Source organism: Pinus tabuliformis, chromosome 2_2 (assembly GCF_031772625.1).
Source record: "Pinus tabuliformis cultivar Carrire ecotype Pingquan chromosome 2_2, CPIR1, whole genome shotgun sequence".
NCBI lineage: Eukaryota > Viridiplantae > Streptophyta > Pinopsida > Pinales > Pinaceae > Pinus > Pinus tabuliformis.
In genome coordinates this window covers 642257973-642276190 of record NC_142300.1, presented here as the reverse complement: position 1 = coordinate 642276190, position 18218 = coordinate 642257973, and the positions used below count along the sequence as shown (strand labels likewise).

The following is an 18218-nucleotide window of genomic DNA, read 5'->3' as shown; positions in this document are numbered from 1 at the left end:
GTGAGTGTTGAGAGCGATGGGCCTCCACAATAGCAAATTGCACTCCATGGATCCCCACAACCATTTAAAAATTGCTCGTTGTTCACTTATTGGACTAGGAGGATGCACCTAACCTATCATGCCCAGTTGGCCCCAAATATACACCATCCTTTTGGCAGATGATCCAGGACTTTTATGATGATGTGGCATCACCTACACTATCATCCTAGCCCTTGCAGGCGACCCACAGGCATCTTCGATTTGTTTGGAGACCCATGAGGACATTTGTGTGCCCCCACTTGTCATTTGGTGTGCCATAGATTATTACAAGGGACCAACCCCTTGTCCACTGCTTTTGAGGGTCCTATTCTTCATTGTGACACCCATGGACCTCATTAAGCCCCTTATAGGGCCCTACGACATGCAAAGATTATTATTTGACCTCTTGAGAGGTTTACTTTTTCATTTATGAGCTAGTTTGGTGGGTTTATCACCAAAAGTTGTATTATTAGCACATTATTTTATTTTGGGGCTTATGTAGGCCAAGGAGGCTAATTCGAACTCCTAAGATGTGTATAAATACAAGTGAGGTGAGATCATTTCTCATCATCATGTTGGATTGAGTCTCTCTCTTCTTTTGAGAATTTCGCACTTTTTCTGGAGGATGAATTGGAGCATTTATAGATGAATTTTGATGTATGATTATTGGTCTATCTTCTCTTGGAGATTCTCTATTGTCATTTATGAATGGTTGTATATACTCTACTGCAAGTAAGTACAAAATTTTGAGGTTATTCTTGTTACTTTTTTCATATATGATGGATTGGGATTTTCGTTGTTTTAGGGTTAATTGTTGCATGCAAATTATTGCTTAATATTGTGGAATTATCTCTATTATAACAATCTCTCCATTGTATGGGCCATATATTGTGAGCAAAATATCCTAGGGGTAAAATTTGACCTTGATAAGCCATTCCTCTTGTGCATTTGAAGTATAAAAGCTACAAGATTGCTCTCACTTTACCTAGATGGTTTGCGAAGTAATTTTGAGGCCTCCTTGACTAAGAACCAAGAAATATTACACATAATCAACATAGATTCCATTCTCCCAAGGATTAAGGAGTTGATCTACCAAGGGTGGTCACCAAAACTCTTATTCTTTCACCTTCTTCGAAGTCTAACCACATTGGGGTGCCTAGGGCATCAATTTCCTAACAAGCTAGCCATTGAAAAAATTTGATCTCCTAGGGTTTCCTGCATTGGCCTTTCTCTAGCCCTCCTCCATATTTGAAGCAATGTTTTAAAACTCTGACTCCGACTCTGACTCGGCTGAGGGTCAACTCCGACTCGGTATCGACTCAACCGACTCGATTTCAGTTACTCGGTCGTTGTAAAAAATACATTAAATATGTATTTTTTATAAAAACAATGTATCATTTTAAATATTTTCATTCATGTTTCCAAACACACATCATTAGAATTTAGATGGAAGACAACATATGATCAAAATAGGCTCATGAATATATCCATTATATCAAAATGGCACCTAGTGCATTGTCCAACACATACAAGATGATGATATAGAGATCAAAACAAAAACACATAACCAACGAGGCTATAAGTGGCCTCTACAACAAATGTCTGTGGCAAGTACTACTGGTTACTGCTAGAGTTTCCAACATCATCTGGCTCAGTACTTGGGAGCAGGAGCGAAAGTGGGAAGCGAGAGCGAAAACGGGAGTGGGAACGCCATTTTCAGAAGCTCCTGGTTTGGGAGCAAATCCCAGAAGAGTTCGACAACCAATGTCACTAACATCAACGTACATAGAGGGATTGGTGCTCTTGATTAAATACGAGTTCCATACCCTAATACATGACAAAATTCAATAGAAACATTGCAATCCTCCAATCCTGAAATCCTGAAAAACTGATAAGTCTACTAGATTTTGAATGAAACCTAAAATTATATTGTCTCCATATGAAATCCAATGAGGCTGGAACCACTCTCAAACATCCTGAGTCATTTCATGGTAATGTTAAAAATTTAAGTAAAATGATGAAAATGAAGATTAAGGAGAATGTCACTTTTACTTTTAGAATTTAACATTACCATGAAATTTGAATAACATATCAATACTAGGAGAGGGGAATGGACCCCGAATAGCATTTAACTAATTTAGAAAACACCTTGGAGTCCCCAACACTCGGCTAACAATCAATTTTTTTTAAATATGAAAAATCTCATTTTTTTGGGGTTACAGGCCGCATTCATTGACTCGGCCAAGTTATTGCAGAACCGGTCAAGTTGACCGATTCATGACTGACTCGGCCGAGTCAATCGTGAATCGACCTCCCGTTCCATTTTTTCTGTCGGGTCACAAAAAATCCCAACGACTCGGATCAACTCGGCCATTTCAGATTTGATTCAGTCATTTTTTAAAACATTAGAATTTGAAGACATTCCGACGGTGGAAGTGGGAGAAAATCCAAGCCCTAGTTCCAAGATCAAACTTGCCCTACCATCCCCAAGGCTAGCACTTCCGAGGGTCAAACTGACATCTTTGAGTAATTATATTTTCTCTGATCCTCTCTCCACCTTGTCTAGGGTAAGAATATCATTGGTTTCTACATTCCTTCCTCATACCCTAGACTGGGTCCACTTGGACCCGTGTGGTCCCTCTCCTTTGAAAGACCAATTTTTAAAAATCATCCTGGTTACCAATTATAACAAGGATTTTAGGATTGGGAAACTCCTTTACAAGTATTATCCCATAAACCTAACCCTCAAAATCCTCTCTTCATTTCCCTAGTTTACCTATTACCTTGCATTCAAAGCAAGCAATCTTCATCCTTCAAATTCTGGGAAATGATTACGCTTATATCCATTGACTTATCCTTCATTAGTGACTTCACACATACTGGGTCTCCTCCCATCGGTGAAAATCTGTAAATATAAGGGAGCTTTAGCTGAGATGATAGTGGGCTAAGACTCCATTTGTTGCCCTTAGCCTAGCATTTGCCCTTTAGATATTCCCCTTGGGTCCCTTGCTAGTTTGAGCGGTAACATTTTAGCGTCGTTGTCGGGGACATGAAACATATGCTTTATTCCCCATACGACATTATTGATATATCATTTGGCAACTCCATTGGAGGAACGAAGTCCTAGTTCCTCACCCTCAATATCCTCTCTTCCTTTCCCTAGATTACCTAGTACCTTGCTTACAAAGCAAGCAATATTCATCCTTCAAATTCTGGGAAAGGATTATTCGGGTCACTTATATCCATTGAGTTATCCTTCATTAGTGACTCCACACATACCGAGTCTCCTCCCATCCGTGAAAATCCGTAAATATAAGGGAGCCTTAGCTGAGGTGACAGTGGGCTAAGACTCCATTTGTTGCCCTTAGCCTAGCATTTTCCCTTTAGGGATTCCCCTTAGGTACCTTGCTAGTTTGAGCAGTAACATTTCGGCGTCGTTGTCGGGGACACGAAACGTGTGCTTTGTTACCCATATGACATTATTGATATATCATTTGGAGGAACAAAGTCCTAGTTCCTCATTGAAATTCAAAGTCAATGCTTGTAGGGTGAAGCAGGAGGGAATTTTTAATTCACCCTGACGACTCCATTTTCACATTATATGAGGGATAATGAAAAATGGTTAAAGAAAGTATCCACAACATTAGCCCCAAAGAAGAAAAAGACCTATGGGAAATATTGGATTCGTAGTCTGCGCTTTGTGATCATTTGATAGAGCACAAGAACGACGACTTCATACTCAATTTTTATAACAAGAGCTGGTCAAACCTCAATAGCATAAGGAAGGAGTATGAAGAAGGGCCCAAAGATTATCTCTTCTTGGAGGTTTCATGTTATATTGGTGTATTTAATTCCTTGTCTCACAAGATCAAGGAAAAATATGGCTCATTACTAGATGAGGATTTGGATGGCCAGGATGACCAAGAAAATGAGGATGATGAGCAAATACCAGCTATGGAATTTGGTGTGAATAGCAATGAAGAGAAAGACATCTCCTCTGAGGATGACGAAGAGTTGGATCCTGAAAGCCTCCAAATTACAAAAGAAATATTGGATGAATATAGTATGTCATGCAGTGGATTAGTAAGGGAATGTAATTCTAATGAAGTATTGTCCCATTTATATGATGAAGAGGTGAAGCTTCATAAGATGAAATGTGAATATAAAGGGAACCCTACTAATGCTCTCCTCCTAGAATCTGGACGGAAGTTCACCAAGAACATCAATGTGAATGAGTTTATGAAACTCAGAGGCATTTCCCAAATCTGGTCTGGCATCACTACCACATAACTTCTGAAAGTTAAGCTCCATCGAGGTAGTCACTGGCTTGCAATTCACCATTTCGAATCTGGAATCCAACTCCCTCTTACTTTTGCAAATGAGAGGGTCTAAAATTGTCAAAAAGAGTTCCTCCTCATAAGGTGCAAGTATGAGAGGTCTATCATCCACAACCTTCAAGGAATGGTTTGGATCAGCTTCACTCCTAGTGAATCTCAACTTCATCAGATAGCTATCAATCCTCTCATATTAAGCCCAGGGTGTTAGCTTCAAGCCATAGAGGGCTTCCTTCCATCTGCATACATTAGATTCCCAATCATGAATCTCAAACCCCTTGGGTTGTTCCAAACCTATGGACCTGCTACATGAGGGGAATGGTCCCCTTGTAAGATTTTCCTTTGGTACATCTCAAAAATGTACCATCATGCTCTTGAATTCAAGCATCCCAGTCACCATCTAACTCACATCTGGTAGGGTCCTATAATAAGTAGACCTCTGGTGCTAGAGATGAGATAAGTCAATTGACATGATCCCTAATGGACCATCCTGCAACTTGATACAAATTGCCGACCCTGAACCCATGAGTAAAAGCATCTTTGAAAATGCCATTTTCAAACACGTATCTTTCCATCGATGAATGCCACCCTGAAACCTTTAACTTCCATTGCCGAAATGAACACCAGGTTCTTCTTTCGATCAGCTACATAAAATATATTCTTGTAAATGAATCGAGTTACCGTCATACAATTGAGTGGTAACATTCCCTACACCCTTTCCGAGATAGGTGGCATCAACTCCAAGTATAATCCCATGATTGTTTCTGTCTCTACCAAATTAGAGAGAGCACCCTTCTATCCAATGAAGTGCCTTGAAGCACTACAATCAATAAGCCAGATTCCCAAAGAATCTGAAGGAGAGGACCAATACAAGATCTTCTTTATCTTATTAGAAACAACATTTGATTCTTCATACCTAGGGTTCCTTGCTTTCTTTGAAGAGTTGGCTATCTCCTTGATTACCTGCATTACCTGTCATTCCTCTGATCATTGGAGATGTTCCTGGAATGATTGTTATCATCAAGTGATGTGTCCCTACCATTCTTACACTCCTTCGCATAATGGCCAGACTTATTACAAAGAAGGCATCTTCCTTTCCTTCCACCCTTAGATCCGGACTTCCCAATGAAGTGTTCTTTTAGGTAGGCCATCAGAAGCTTCCATTGAGCCATTCTGATAATGTTCTCTGCTTCGACTTCACCCTTGGTGAATTTAAAGAGGGATGAGGAACCCATTGAGCCTTTTGTCCTTTCCCAAATGTCTTCGGTGATTGCTCTTTCACTCTTTCTTGGGCTTTGTCTTCACCTCAGCTCTGATACCATGTTAAATTGAGGTATGTTCTATGCTTAGAGCAATTTATTTCAATTTTCATAGTTAGCTCAATATCTTTTCCAGATTAGAAATCACATCAGCATTAAAGTAAATTGAAAATAGAACATAAACATAGATCGCAAAATACAAGGCAATATAAGAGGACACGAGATGTGGCGGTAGCCAGGGACAAACACCAATGTAGCAAAACCCTTGATCAATTCTTCTTATATGTTCTTCAATAGTTCATGAGAGAGAGAGAGAGAGAGAGAGAGAGAGAGAGATAGTACATATACAACAAAAGTCAACATTTTTACTTATCTAAATAAGAGCATAGATCATCTCTAAGTAGATGATACATTAAGTAGTTGAACTCAGTTGAAGACACGCTGCTTCAACTGATTCTCCCAGGTGACTACATCACCATGATGCAACTATCATTGTGCTACTCCTCATCATCATGTTTCACCTCACCGTGTTGCACCATGCTGCACTCATCATCACTATGTTGGACCTCATAACCATGTTGCACACATCATAACGCTGCACCTTATGCTGCCATTGTTGTCCCATGTGTCATTGCTGCACCATGCTGCCACAGTTGTCCCATCTGTGAATATTCTATCATTGCAACATCTAATTTACTTTTCCTACTTATTCTTTAATAAGTTATTTATGACATTCCTTCAATAAACATTAAAATAAATTCTACTGCAGATATCACACTGTAATACAGAAACATACACATGTACAAGAATCAACACATTGACACAGATATTTTGGACAACAATCCCTCGAAAGACCCAATGTGGGAAAACCAGTGCAACAAGGGAGGATTTTATTATTCAGCCATTCTTCAGCACAATAGGGTGCCAAACTGGCTTACCCATAGAGAGAAAAATTCTCCAGCACTTCTCCTAGTCCCAGCGTCAGCTTGGTTGACCTCTACGTGGCTCCTAGACACTCTGTGTCAGCCCCTACTTGAATGTGTCAGCCCTGGGCCTCCTTGTGTCAACCACACAAGCCCTCGAGTGACTGCGAAGTCTCCTGCTGCCTCTACATCTGCCTGAAATGCCCTACGTTAGCCTCTCTTGCCTCAGCGCTAGTCTCCAGTGCTTGATCCCGTCTCTCCGTTCCATACTTGCTGCCTCCTAACTACTCACCAGACCACTAGTTCGAATTTCTCAGCTAACCCCACTCCAGAAATTGAACTGACTGGTCTCCCTCAGCGTGTTCTCAAAGTGACCCTCAAGCCTCCTCTTATAATTTCCTCGTTGACAAATCAACAGCCGAGATTAAGTCTGTAATCAACAGCTAAGATTAAATCTTGCTTGATCCATGACTTTTGGACCCTTTTAACACAATTTTATATTAATTCACATTAATATTTTATTTTCCCTAAGTTTAGACATAGGGACTCCATTAAAATATTAATTATTTTAATATCTCCCTGATTGTTTAGAATCTGCCTAGACCATTTCTGAGTATTGGAGATCTCATGCGCTTTAGCCTCTCCACCAATTTTCATGGCTAGAGCACATCCGATGCTACCCCAAATCAACACCATGTGCCATAGCTGCACCATACTAGCTACTCATGTCCCATGTGGCATACTATTGTCCCACTGTTAGTGATATTGCCATTCCATGGTTGGCATACTGTTGTCCCACTGTTAATGATATTTCCATTCCATGGCTGGCATACTATTGTCCCGTTTGCTATGCTCCAACATGCACCATTGCCTAGTTGTCCCATTTGGCATGTTTTACCTTGCTGCTGTCCTAATGAGTTTGCAGCACTATGGTATTGTTGTTGTCCCATTGTAGCTTTGCTGCACCATGTGATTGATTGTTGTCCTATTGCTTTCTCCACCAAGTGACCTTGTTGTCCCATGTATCTAGCTACTAACACACCATACAAGTTTTGCTCCAAATATGCTTGTATACTGTTATTTGTGGTTGTTCCAGTTAGGGCACTAGGGCAGCCCTAAAATCCTCACACAGTCCTTGAACAACCCTCAGGAAAACTGCAGCACACCCTCATGAGACTCCTCCCCTAGCAAGATGTTGTTCTAGGAATGTTTGAGCCCTCAACCTCTCCACGCTTTCCCTGTTTTGAGGTGGTTAGGACTGCGACCTACCACAGCCCACACTGTCACCTACAACCCACTCAAAACAAGCTTCCCTTACCTTTGCGCTGCCCCAAACAAACCTGTGATCACACTTCTTCGACGCGGCCTCCAAGCTCAGCGCCTTAGCCCTCTAACAACAACTCGATTAGCCTTGAACCAAACCTTAACTCCTTCGCTGCCTTGGCCTCTTCTTGTAGCATCATATGTTGCCCTTTCTTACACCCAAGACACCTCAATAGACCTACATCTAGGGCTTGAACAGACCTGTGGTTAGGGCTGGGCAGACCTGCGGTTAGGGTTGGGCAGACCTGCAGTTAGGGCAAATTTAGGGCAACATTAGGGCTGCATTAGGACTGTGGCTATGGCTTGTTAAGGCCTCCTCCGTAGCTACATTAAACTTCTTCCATGAGCTCCTCTAGGTCAACATAGATCCCTTCCATAGCTTTGTTGGCCTGTCTTCTTTGTTGTGGCTAGGGCAGCCTCCTTTCCTCCAATGTCTAGGGCTTCCACTCCTTGATCTCTCTTCCACTAAAACCCAAAACAAGTGGAGAGAAATCAAGAGTGAAGTGTGTGTAGAAATGACAATCAAATCACTTCTTTTTATACAAAAATGTTGAGCACATGTGGGTGTTATTTAGTTGTTGGCCAACCTTGACGAATTGTCTTATAACACAAATAAATTCATAACTCTATGACTACTTATCAGAATCACATGGTCTTTAGATCAATCCTACACCTCTCGATGAGAGGGATCCAAGAAAATATCAGTTGCCATAAATAAGATGACCCACATGGAGTTTGGCCCTAATTGCCAATTTTAACACATGAAGCACCCCCAAGCATGGCATAAACACTTGGGAGTAACCCCAGAAGCCAACATATAAAACAATGAAGCAATAAAAATGTGAATAAGAAAGGATAGTGGAATTTGACGATTGTTTGAGAAAAATCTTGTATTAAGCATCCTCTAAGTAACTAGAAGTAGGTTTAGTCAACCTCTACTTTCTTTGCCCTTGGGCTAAATTATTCTTCCTTTCCATCTTTCAGCTCTTCAGGCTTGACCATCCTTCTTACTCAACATATTGATGTTTAGCATCTAAAACATGCAAGTTGAGTGAATTGACTTGTAAATGATCTTGATTTTGAGGTTATTTTGCACCTGATTACAGGCCTTAAGCTTGTTTGAAGCTGAACGTTGCTAGAAGCTTGGAACGTATCATTCCCTTAAAGAAGAAGAACTTTTAACTGAACTATATAATTTGGAAGATTGCATGATGCTCTTGGTAGGAAAACAACCGTTCACTCAAATCAGTGCAACATTTGCCATTTCAGATGTAGGATATAGATTGAACAAGACAACGGATCCTTGGAACAATATAACCTAGTAAATTTATTACAAAAATCAGTGTAACAGATGATGCAATAAGGAGCAAAGAAAGAAGTTAAAGCTCCATTTAAAATGATGCTCATATACAGACTGTTAAATCAAGAAAGGTAATAGAATCAAGCTAACATGTAAAAGTTATCCTGTTTTGGGGAATATGGTGAAAAGTTTTACATGTGGACAGAAACGTGTGATTGAATAAGTCCCTATTGAAAATCCAACAAGTGATAATTTGTGAGATAATTCTTGTGAATTGTGAAGATTTGGATAAGTACACAAGGATGGCAGTAATAGAGAGATGAATCTCACATTTGAGCTCTTTTATCTAGCATTTTTGTAAACTATCAACCCTAGGGTTTACTTTCGGCTCACCTATTATATTTATGATCCTTTTACATGATCTCCATCGAATAGTTAAGTGGCAAATCAGATTTAGATGGATCTTCAAATTTTCTAGCCCATTTGGATTTTCAGGAAGTTAAAAAATTGAAGTTGATTTCATCATAGTACAAAAGAAGTCTGTTAAAAATATCAGGTCACTACAATTTTATTGTTTGCCTTCCATATTGGTGAATAATACTCACAAACAGAAAAGGGAGAAAACAGAAATGAAAAGAAATGCAGAAGGGTTCAAGTTGAAAGGCATACCAGTTTGATATGGTCCCTCGAGTGTAATATTGATCCATTCATATGGCCCGAAAATATCACTATCAAAAATTTTCCGTCCAGCAAATAAATTTCGTATCCGTAGAATCTCACTTTTGTTTAGTTCTCTGACTGTTTGATTTATAGGAGGAAAAATCTTTAGGTTCATTGCCAGTCTAGGACCTGGCACCCAACTATATGTATCTACGGATACCTGATATAACTGCAGTTCCAACCCAGATGTGATATACTGTTCAAACATCTTAATATATGGAGGGAAATAGGTGAGACCAGGACTCTTCAGACGGTATCCTACTTCAATGGGAGCTGCACAAAAACAGTCGGTGTCTGGAACATTTTCATAGTAGGGAGGTGCACATGAATTTACATTGCATATAGCATTGCTGTTATTGGAGCTTCCACCAGAATCTTCACTGCCATTCTCAGTACCGCAAAGCTTAGATATATCAATTATATTTGTTTGATTGCAGACAGGGTTCCCGTGCAGCCTGCCATTTCATCAAGGGAAACACATATTCACATGATAGGAAGAAAATAAAAACCAATGTTCTATGTTGAATACTTAGTTCTAATACGTCCAGTAATAAAGCAGAATGTAGAGCAGGATGTTTTCGTCGTTGGTAATCCATAATGGCATTAGCTGAGGATCTAAAAGTAAATCTAACAAGATACATTAGGTTGTCACAATAACAAACGGCCTTTTTTTCTTCCATTCTCCAGTTCCCGACATTGGCTATTTTCTCTTCCAAATTAGAAGGTACATATATTCTAAATTTCTCATATCTATGGCAAGGGCACAAAATATATATATATATCATGGATGCTCTATAAAGGCTTCAATCTAAAGGAAAGAAATAACTGAAAAAGAACAAGGAAAGACCAAAATATTCTTACGTAATATTTGGAGGTTGATTGGTTAAATTATTTATATAAGTTATATTGGAAAGATCATTGTTTTGAAAGTCCCTGAAAATGTTCAACCAGCATGATTAGTGATTTAGATTTAAACACCTAATTTACAACCAGCAAAGCAATATGTTACATAAAAATATCAATGATTGAAATATGCATGCATAGAAAAGAATTGCTAAATTTTCTGACCAGTAACTACATAAAACTTTATATTAATAAAAAAACTTACAGAAATAGTCTTGCAGTCGAATTGAAAGAGATACTCAAGCCAATGTCAGATGGAGCAGAACCAGTCAACTGATTGTTATCAAGTGATCTGTAAGAGAAAAAAAAAAAAAATAAGTACATGATTAGTGCTCCATATCCAGTAATTGTCTTGAGAAAGGACCTAAAGCTATAATTGTCTCAGTGCATTCTCTTTGAATTTATTTTTCCTTTCACAAGGGAAAACCCCCTACTTATCCATATTTTATTTTTATTTGTCAAGTTGAACAAAATTTTGGTGTAAAAGTCACGTAAACCTCAAAAATGAATCAGTATAAGATCACTTTCTTTCTCTCCTTTGTATACCCCTTATTTGTCAAGTAACAACAATATTTCGTGATCTCATTTTGCTACAGAAATTTTCATGATGCCAGGGTTACGACTTAAGTGTTCATATTAGTGTCAATGTAATACAAAAGAAGAGACGCATGGTTTACCGAAGCCACTTTATTGCCAGTACAAAGGGTTCTTACAATTTTTGGAGTAAAGGCAAGCCTGCAAAGCTTGACGGTATCGATCCATTAAGTTTATTATATGATAGATCACTGCAAGACAACAAACCATAATAGATTGAAAATTTATAAGGATGCAAATCAGGATTGTAAATATGTGGAAATATATCTAAGAGGCATTTCTTATGTCAGATTCATGACTGGACCTTAAGATATTTGTCCCAAAAAACATGTGTAAATTTGAATCTGATCATTCTTACATGGTAGTAATGTTTGAGGAAAGCTTATTTGATGGAATAGAACCTGTCAACCCATTATGACTCATATCTCTGCAAAATAAACAAGGACATTTAGCTTAAAACAATTTAACTGCTTGAAACATAAAACACCAACCTAAGTTTGATATCTTAGATTGGATATATCACTAATTTGAAAGGCAGTTCAGAAAAAGAAAAGTTGAACATATTTAATGGAGGTTAAAAGTGCATCTTAAAGGTTTTTGTTGAAATGCATTGCTCAACTTACAAATAGCCAAGAGCAGGTATGACACTAAAGTCTGGTATCGTTCCCTGTAAGCTACAATTTCTTAAGCTCCTGCATATAAAAGTCATCACAGATTAGACAAGTGTGCACACTAATGACCATTAGAGATATGGCTGGTTAGAAATCAATATAGAAGGGAAATCCTGAATCAATAAACAATAACTATGCAATTCTTCTAAATAATCAAATATATGCTTGAGTTGCATTTGAATATGACCTAAGAAACCAAGTATGTTTATTGTGTAGTAGGTGTTAGTGTTACACCTCATATTGTATGTAATAAGAGGTTCTACATAGTGAGTTTCATCACATTGATGGAGATTTTCTAATGGTTCCTAGAAGCTTTTGGACTGACTTGGCGGGATGCATGTTCATGGAGCCCCTTCTCTTCATGAAATCAGAATATTTGATGGAGATCTGTTCTGGTGGAATCTCACTTCTCAATGGTTGGATGATTGTGCTTGCTACTTGGTGCTCATCTCACATGTGCTTGCCCTCTTTATCACCCATTGGTTATATTTGTTGGTATCTTGAAGCATGTTATCTTATTATGATGTAGTTAGGGTTACTTGTTTATCTTGGAGATGATGATGGTGTTAGGAGGTAGATGTTTCATCATGCTATCAATGTTTCCTAGTGACTTGGTAGGTTAATGTATGATGTTGGTGTCACTACGAGCGGGTGTTCTACATGGTCCTCATGTTTTAGATGTATGATGGGCGGCATACTTGATGATTTTATGGGTTAGCACCTCGTTATGTCCCCTTCTCTTATGATGTTTATATGGTAGTATGATGCATGTTGTTTTCGTGGTATTTCCCTAGGTGATATAATGATTTAGCATTTGCTAGACATCACCAAGGTGGAATGTGTTTGATGAGGTTAGTACCCTCATTGATGTACTTTTTAATAAGTTTGATTTAGAGGGGGGAGAGGGGATAGTTCACATTATTTGATGGCGATCTAACATTTTCCTAAGGTTGGATGATGATTTTTGATGTAATAATCCCTTGGTGGTGGGGATTTATGTTTTTTTGTTATTGTTGACCATTCAAAACCACCTCAAGACTCCATGCCTAAGGATATGTCAAAGGCTTCAAGTACCATCATGTTGAAATTTCTAAGTCTAATGTTGAGCCATGTCAAGTGTAAGTCAACTGTCAAGAGTGGATGTAACATTCATAGAGTAGGTGAAGAGTCATGAGGGTAGTTGAATGGACATAAAGAGGAATGTCAAGGATCACCCCACCCTTTTCTATAAATAGTCCCTCATAGCTCATTGTATAGGCTTTTGGTCAACCAAGCTTCTATTAAGACTATCTTGAAGAAAGCTTGGATAGTATTGTAATGCACCTTGGCTTCTCCACTACACAGAGCTAGTGCATCTCTTTGGAGGAGTAGGCGGATGTGGTTGCAACATTTTGCTGATGGGGCTAGCAGGTTTACATGGATGTATTGTATGATTGGAACTTACATTTTAGATAATAAGAGCCAACACATTTTTATGCATATGTTTTTATTGTAGTTGGACTGCTCCGGTTGCCTTAATGATATATTTTGTTTAACTTACGCATTTGTGTATGAACTGATTCACGTGAAATTATATCAATCTTGTTGCAAATGTGTTGTATATGTTGTTAATGTTGTCATCGTCCGTGTCTACTACTCTACGAGACATCAGAAAAACCTTTGACATGAACCTTACTATAACAACCATTTCACTCGTTCGGACTGATCCATCATTGATGTACATGTTACCTTACCTTTCATGTTGTGACTACCGCATCCAAGTGGACTTCTTCGCCGGAAGATTTGTATGTCCTTTTGTGTTGTGTGTTCCTAGCCGAGTTGAGACTGATCTCTTTCAACTTGGAACTCACCTGCCCCCTTTTCTCACCCTTATGTGTTAGAACCTCTCATACACCTTCCTTGACTCACTGCAGCGGTCACACCGTTGCTACTGATAGAGTTATCTTACTTGCCTCTATGTTACATCGCGATCAAGGCATTACCTTATGACCCACTATTGGGACTCCTACACCAAACTGTATGAGGTCTAATTGGGACTTCTTACCCGGGAGATCCCCTTGACATGTTGGTAGGTCCAACACTATCATCATTTCTTGCGCTAGAAGGAGGGCCTGAATGAGAAGCAGTGTCCTCTCATTCAGTTTTGAACCTTTGTATATCTTTCATGGATTCTCGCGCTCTGCTTCCTTTGAGGTGTTTTTTGAATAGTGAAGATGTCTCCATCTCGAGGAAGCTGTTTGGTCACTTGTCCACTCACATGTATGATGGTGAAATCGAAGTGGCTTGGCCTGAGAACTTACATAACTTTCTTTCCATGATTCATGACGAAGATGAGTTTTCTAACGAACTGGCTAGTTTGCTACTTGCATACACACTTCATGAATCTCCATTTCATTGGGTGCTAAGCCTACTAGCTGACACCATGTAGTAATTTGAGCACCTTTGTGATCTTATTGAAGACATGATCTATCATTTTGATCCAGATCATCTTGACCAGAAACTATTACAACAACGGAGGGCTCTACATGAATCCGTTATTGATTTTTGGCAGCATTTCCGTGACTTGCAATTTCAAGCTCCTAGGAGCCAGATGAAGTTTTCTTATCTTTGGGACTAGTTCGAGTATTGCCTTAAGAAATATACCCTTCCCAAGAGGAAGCTTGATATCAAACCTTGCTCAACATTCTTCACTGATGGAACTGCGCAATCTCATGTGGGAGTAGGCATTGTCTCAACTGACTGTCTGTCTCCCTCTCATTCAACAGCTCCACCACTACCTAGCAATGTTGAGGATCATGCTCACACACCTGTTCATACTTCACACACTCCAAACATCACTCCACTCAATTTTTGTGTAGATTTGGTTGTGAGCCCTTCGAGTTCTCATATGCATTATTTTCTTTGACCTCCGTCTTCACACTCAGGTGTTCCTCCAGATGATGTTTTCTTATGTTCATCCATTCCGGACTCTTCACTTTTTGTGAATGAGGAACAACCCACTAACGGAGTTGGTGTTGAACAACCAACATGCGCTGTCATTCATGAAGAATGTGAGTGGGAGCTTTAACATCAACACTTGACAAAGGATGACTCCCTTCCTTCCAAGCCCCCTCCATTCTTTCCTAACCTCTTTGGTGAACCTGTCATCCATGATTTTGCATATGTATCTTGATCCATAGATGCACCCATTGTTGGTCACTCGTAGGACTCAACACATGTTAGTCCATCATTTGACAATAGAGAGGATAAGTTACCCGTTGAAATCCACTTGATCCTTCATCTGTATTTTCCAGAAACACAAAGGATGAGTTTGTTCGCTTTTCATCTACCCCTCTGTTTGATTCATCTGATCATGAGGATGCCGAAGAATTCATTGATTTTTCTGATCGTGGTAGTCATGATCCATTTGCTTCCATTTTTTATCACAATCATGAATGTATCGCAATTAATCTTTCAAAGCCACCAATGTATGATGATCCACCTGATGATGAAGATGAAACACCCAAGATTGTCGAGGCACTTCAGCCCAAGCTAATGGTTATGTCAGGTCCTCTCTCTCCTGGGGTTAGTCTCACTTTCGATCATGAAACTTTTCAATCACCCAAGGCTCCTCATCACTCATCTGTATGTATTAAAGATCCATCTCACTCATAGATCACACTTCCTCCACTCAAACTACATGATCCCATTGCTCATGCACTAGAGGAGTCTTATATTGCAAGCACTCGTTCACGACGTAAGTTATCTTTATTTCTTTCGTTTTCTTGCATTTCATAGTCAAGAGTGTGCTTTTGTTTCAAAGTTGCACGTAGTGTCACACAACACCATGAGAAGTCCATGGACTGTCCATCATGCACTTGCACTCACTTATGTCATGTGGGCACTTTGAAACACAAAGTGTGCTTGTCTTCATTGTAATATATTTCTTACTTGCTGGTTCGCACCACTGGGTTGCTCGTGAACCAAGCCTTCACCAACATGGGTCTACAATTGCATCGATGGATGCATTGGAAGTATCACTTCATGTGATCAGGCCCGTGCACCATTAGTGTAGGAGTAGGAGTACTGTTTGCTTTCAGTTGTTTACTTGCATGCTTGTTTGCTTATATGCTTTGTTTTCTTGTTTGTTCACTTACTTGTTTGCTTACCTGCTTTGCTTCTCTTTCGCTTCTGCTTTTGCTTTGCTTTGATGTTTTCGTTCATAGGTTAGTCTTGCATGAAACCGTGTATGACTCTTGAAGTGAGCTGGGTAAAGTACAAGAGGTCTTGTACAACTATCACTACTTGGTTATCTGTCATCTTGCCTCTATATGATGAGCTTGTTACTCTTATTCCATTATATGTTGAAGGAAAATACGTACTGTTTAAAGCGAACCTTGGTGAAAACACAATGCTTGTGTGCTAACTAGTGTCACCTTCTCTAGTCTGTTGTTTTTGGGTTAGCCCTTGTTAGCTTAGTCAAGTAGAGTAAGGTGAGGGGGAAAACCCTAACAGGCATGTCAAAGATATAATAAACTATTTCTCTACTGGAACTACTTCTCTACTGGAACAACCTCTTATGCTTTCAATAAGTCAGGATCCCTCTTCTGTCTCTAAAATGAATGTGTTATGCACAATGAAAATGAAAAAAATGAAAAGTCAAAAGATTCAAAATGAAAAATGAATAAGGCGAAAGAAGAGAAAGGCTTCCTGCGTAGGGAGGTGATGTAAGTAACTCTGTCGGGGTACTGGCCAGACTCACTGGCAACGGAGCCATGCTTGTGTTCCTATGTGACTCCATCGAGGTATTGTCTAGGCCTATTGGCAATGGAGCAACACTAGAGATGAAACTAAGGCTCTGATGACTATATTGCTTGTGCACCTATATACACCTCAACCCTATTCGAAACAATTGTGTTGCCTTGGCTTGGAATGTGTGTCGATCAACCAAGGGCTTGGTAGATGCTACATCTTATAATCAAGTTAGTGTGAAACCAAAATGAGCTAACTGAACAATACTTCCAGAGGCGTTCGAATTTCTTTTCACAAACAAGGTCTATGTAGAGAGCTAGAGTTCTACTAGTGTGTCGCCAAGTGTCGTAGTGGCTTCAACTAACCTCCAAAATTTTTCCTTTGCCTGTTTTGGAGCCTCCCTACCAACCTTACACAACACTTTGTCTTGCTTCGTCAAGTACTCAAGCTTCAACGTTTTCCTTGCACAAAGGTAGCTTATCGATCACAGTTGATCCTTTCCCCTCACAGACTGCTTGCCTGAACTTGGTTTAGTTGTAGGTTGAGCAGCTTTACCTTGAAAATTGTGCATTTCTGGAGGGAAACCATCCTTCCCTCTAGGAATTGTGCAATCCTCTCTGACAACATTCTGAGCTCCAAGATTGCACAGTCCTATGAGCCAACCCTCCCAGCATGATTTACGCAAATTTTCCCAGCAGTAGGCTATTCATCCCAGGATTTGCGCAAATCTAGGCATCAGTCAGCTGCTCTGCCCAGAAATTGTGCAAACCTCCTGGGCAGTCAGCCTAGCTCCCAGCCAGGAATGCACATTTTTCCAAAGTGGTTGAGCACTTGCATGCATGAATAGCCTGGTTGACCAATTCCACCCATGACTGAGGAAACTTGACCTGATCTTCCCGGAATAGCAAGTGACAACATGCAAAACACATGCCATGATTCAGGGAGCTATTTTAGCATCCAAGGGTTACATGCAAAGTTGTTTTAGAAGTTTCCCTCCAAGTGTCGCTTTTTTCTTAGATTTGTGGCATGCACTTCATGAGACAAAACTTATTTATTTGATGCATCAGAGCTCATTCATTCACATCAATCTTGGAGCTCTGACATCCCACAACACATCCAAGACTCTTCGACACATCCGGCTCAGCTATTCATGGGTAAGTGGCCTCAGCTTGTCTTTTTCAACATTTCTGTCGCTTTTTGTGTATTTGCTTGTGTGAGTGTTGTTTTCTTGATTTATTTGAATCCATGCTTTATTTTACAAATATTCTAGCTTGTCCTAGCTATGTTTCAATTTTTGTTGCTATCTCGTTGCTGTCGCATGCATGAAATTGTTTTACACAGACGTTCACCTAACCGGCGAACTACCTCACCCACATGCATGTTGATCTATTTGTTGAATCTTTAATTCATGTTTTGCATGCAATGTTAATCACTTCTTCTAC

At 39.6% G+C, this 18218-nt stretch overlaps 1 pseudogene; it reads right to left on the bottom strand.

Moving 5' to 3' along the window:
- LOC149194263 (putative LRR receptor-like serine/threonine-protein kinase At1g06840) overlaps nt 1-18218 on the bottom strand; it is a 141817-nt pseudogene that overhangs the window by 113235 nt on the left and 10364 nt on the right.